The 4,419-nt window shown below is 46.2% G+C and overlaps 1 pseudogene; it reads right to left on the bottom strand.

The window, feature by feature from the left end:
- Nucleotides 1–750: 750 nt before the first annotated feature.
- LOC129034951 (syncytin-1-like) lies at nt 751–2,369 on the bottom strand (annotated as a pseudogene).
- Nucleotides 2,370–4,419: the final 2,050 nt, after the last annotated feature.

Consider the following 4,419-nt stretch of genomic DNA (forward strand, 5'->3'; position numbering starts at 1 on the left):
CTCGTGTTCTCTGACCTGGGGTTCTTGGCCTCACAGATTCCAAGGAATGGAATCTTGGGCCATGCAGTAAGTGTTATAGCTCTATTAGAAGCTGTGGATCATGGAAGAGAACCGTGGAACCCAGTGACTAATGTTCAGCTCGATTAGGATGAACCTGGGCACTTAGCCATGCAGGAACAATGGCAAACCTTTAGCCCAATCAGGAGTGGCAATGGGTGCCTCACTGGATCAGGAGCACAACGGACACCCTGTCAGATCCGGAGGGATGGAAGTCAGCAGCGGGTCTGCAATGGTGGCAAACAGCAGTGATGGACGGCAAGTAGAAGATCAGTTTGAGCCATAACAAACACAGACCAGAAGACACTGCAGTTAGAAGATACAATAGAGTGAAAACAGAGCTCCCATACAAAGGGAAGGGACCCAAAGAAGGTAGCCCTTGACAGCTGGAATGCATGCCTGGGTTTATATCCTGATCATTGTCCTTCCCACTGTGCTCTCAGGCAATAGAGATTGTCTATTTCTTTACCTCCTGTTTTCGCTAATTAGCATTTTAGTGAGCTCTCTTTCCTACCTCATTGGTCAGGTGTGAGCTAAGCTGCAAGCCCTGTGTTTAAAGGTGGATGCAGTCACCGTCCCAGCTAGGCTTAAGGATTCTTAGTCAGCCTAGAAAATCCAGCTAGTCCTGTCTCTCAGTCCCCCCTCTCAATAGGAAAACCCAAGTGCTATTGGGGAGGTTGGCCAACGACTGCTCTAACTGCTTCCTGCTGAATTCGGGTGTAGTAGGGGTTGTGCATTGAGATTTCCTCGGGAGGGGTGCCTTCGATGTCATTAACATGGGAGCATGCACTAGCAGGCTGGTCCAGGGGTCCACAGTAGATTTTAGTCATGGATTGTATCTGGGGCTCCATTTGAAGAGCAATTTGTAGCTTTACAGCTTCAATTTTGTAACTTAAAAAGGAGGTTAAAGATACAGGGTCCAAAGAGGAGTAACAGTATTATAGCTGCTAGAGGTCCTAAGAAGGAGAGAATCCAGGGCATCAATTGGCTGAGGAGGCCCCAGGGTCTGGTGTTTTGAAGCTCCTCTGCTCTACGTTGTATTCGATCTCAAATTTCTTTAACTTTTTCGGTGACGATTCCAGATTGATCAACATAATAATAGCATTCTTCCACTAAAAATAAACAAGTTCCCCCTCTTTCGGCAGTTAGCATGTCTAAAGCTCTTCGATTTTGAAGGACTACCGCTGCTAGGGAGTTAAGTTGATCTTGCAAAGTGACCAGGGAGTCGGCAACCCATTCCATGTCACCATTTAATTCTTGAGATAGTTTGTAGTAGAACTGAGTACAGGTTGTGATACCGCCAATGCCAGTGCCTAGTCCACCTAGCACTTCTGCTCCAATAACAAAAGGAAGAATGGGTACCCTTTTGTTGCAGAGCTTAGGTACAACATGACTGTATAAATCATGTTCAATGTAGATGGTCACAGGGGGCACAAAGAATGAGAGGAAGCACATAGATTCTGAAGAGCCATTCAAACAACAATATGCTGAGGTACCACAGACAAAAAATATTTCTGAGGGTAGACAGACTATTTGTGTGGGAGGAGTTACCCACCTGATGCATTGGGAGTTGGTTGTGTCTATAGTATTGCTAAATTTTACACAGGTGAGGTTTGAGGTATGGGTTATTTCCAGATTGGAAGCAAGAGGTCCTACTAAAATGGAAGTGGTGTTTATTTCTGTGCTGAAGTTGTTCCATTATTCAGGTACAGGGATTGAAATGTATGGCCTGAAGTGCAGGGGGAGGCACATCCAACAGTTAGTAGGGTTTTGGGCCAAGACCTCATGGAGCCCAGTAAGTATGGTATTAAGTAGGCTCACCAGGCAAGTATGGGTATGAAGGGTTTCATGTAGTTTTGAGAGATCTAGTCCTTTGTAGGGGCTAGGGGTGCTATGTACCAGAGTCAGTTGAGGGATTATTTCCTTTACATGTTTTTCTGTTGCCTGATCTTGAACTCCACCCCCATCAGACATACCGGTGTGGGTGAAGTAAGTCCAACAGACAGTGGCTGCAAGTCCTCCAGGACAGCTAGGATTAATCATTTTCCCTGTCCAATAATGAGTATTTGCATGCATGCAAAGAGTGGCAGAGTTATAGCAGTCGCAGGGCATATGGGTGTGGGCATATGGGTGGGTTTTCCCGTAGATAAACTCCTATATGATGGGGCATCAATATCTCTGGGAAGCCGCATTCTCCATAGAAACTCTTGGTAAGGGGAACTACTGGCTGTACAGCAGCATGGAGGGGGTGCAGTGAGAGTGAAAGGGGGTAGGAGGACAGTAAAGAGAAAAATATGATAAGGGAGGGCCATGGGGATTTAGATTTTAGTTACTTTCCTCATGGCTGTCTGACAGCCACAAGTCTCCTTTAGCAGTGAGTATGCCGTTCACATCATGAGATGTCCACACGGTAAGATCCCTTCCCTGTATTATTATAACTGCTTTAGATACTAAGACTGCTACTGCCGCCACTACCCATAAACAATGAGGCCAACCCTTTGCCACTACATCAATTTCTTTACTCAGATATGCCACGGGGTGCAAGCTCATCCCTTGGACCCGTGTAAGGACTCTTAGAGCTATTCCTGTTTTTTCTGTGACATATAAAGAAAAGTCTTGCCCCATTGGCAAGCTTAACACAGGGGCTTGGGTTAGGGCCTTCTTTAGGGCCTGGAAAGCCTCTTCTGCTTCAGGTGTCCATCTTACTAAATGGGTATTGGCTTTCTGAGTTTTCTTAATTAATGTATATAATGGTCTGGCTATTTTGCCGTACCTGGGAATCCATATTCAGCAGAAACCTGTTATACCAAGAACCCTCTTAGTTGCTTTAGGGTTTTAGGATGAGGATAAGCCAGTATAGGCTGGATACATTCCTCACTGAGGGCCCTGGTGCCTTTGGATAATTTTAGCTCTAAGTATTTAACCTGCTGTAAGCAGAGCTGAACCTTTGGTTTGGCAACCTTGTAGCCACAGGTAGCTAGGAAATTTAAGAGTGCTTGGGTGGTTTGATGGCACAAGGTTTCTGAATGGGTGGCTAAAAGTAAATCACCCATGTACTGAAGGACAGGAGGGTCCAGGTATAAGAATTGGCTCAAGTCTTGGGCTAATGCCTGGCCAAATAGATGGGGGCTATCCCTGAACCCTTGGGGTAAAACAGTCTAGGTGAGTTGAGATGTTAGGTTTGAAGATCTTCAAAGGCAAACAAGAATTGAGAGTCAGGATGTACAAGGATGCAGAAAAAGGCATCCTTAAGGTCCAAGACTGTGAACCACTCTGCTTCCTCTGGTATTTGGGAAAGCAGAGTATAAGGGTTAGGTACAGCTGCATATAGAAGGACAACGGCCTCATTGATAATCCTGAGATCTTGCACTAACCTCCACTGTCTGTTGGGTTTCTGTACCCCTAAAATTGGAGTATTGCAGTGGCTATTGCATGGTTTTACTAGGCCATGGGCTTTTAGGTCCTTAACAATCTTTTGGAGCCCTTGTTGGGCCTCGGGTCTAAGGGGGTACTGCTTTTGGTAGGGAAAGGAGGTGGAATCCTTTAGTTTAACTTGAACAAGATGGGCATTTCTTTGCTCGTGCATATTGTCCTTCTGTTGCCCAGACTTCAGGATTAATTCCTTCATCAAGCAGGGGACAACAAATGGGTGTTCCTTCTCCTATGTTCAGGTGTATAATGGCCCCTGCTTTTGCTAGAGTGTCTCTCCCTAACAAGGGAGTGGGGCTTTCAGGCATAATTAGAAAAGCATGTGGAAAGAGTGAAGTTCTCCAGTCACAAGTTAGTGGCTGGGAGAAGTATCTAGTGACTGGCTGTCCTAGTACCGCTCAGATAGTGACAGATCTGGAGGACAGTTGTCCAGGACAGGAGAGTAAGACTGAGAAGGCCACTCCAGTGTCCAGGAGACAGTTAACTTCCTGGCCCTCAATGGCAAGCATACCCGGGGCTCTGTAAGGGTGATGGCATGGGCTGGTGCTTTCCCCAGGCACCCTCAGTCCTGCTGCTGGATCATATGGTTAGTGGCTTCTGACTCAGAGGACCTTCATCCCCTGGGGCAGTGGGCCTTCCAGTGATTCCCTTGACATAAGGGGCATGGACAAGGGGGGGGTGGCTTATTTCTATTTGGACAATCTTTTTTAAAGTGTCCTTGTAGAACACACTGGAAGCAAGCCCTATTAGGCATTCAATTTGCCCAGCTTTTCCCTTTTCTAGAGCCTCTAAAGTCCGCTTGCCTGAGAGCCATGACTAAAATGGTGGCCTTTTCTTTATCCTGTTTGTCCTGTTCTACCTGCTCCTCCTGATCTCTGTTATAAAAAACCAAGGTTGCCAAGTTCAATTGGGTTTCTAAGTTTTGCTCTGGGC

Source organism: Pongo pygmaeus, chromosome 3, assembly GCF_028885625.2.
Source record: "Pongo pygmaeus isolate AG05252 chromosome 3, NHGRI_mPonPyg2-v2.0_pri, whole genome shotgun sequence".
In the NCBI taxonomy this organism is placed as follows: Eukaryota; Metazoa; Chordata; class Mammalia; order Primates; family Hominidae; genus Pongo; species Pongo pygmaeus.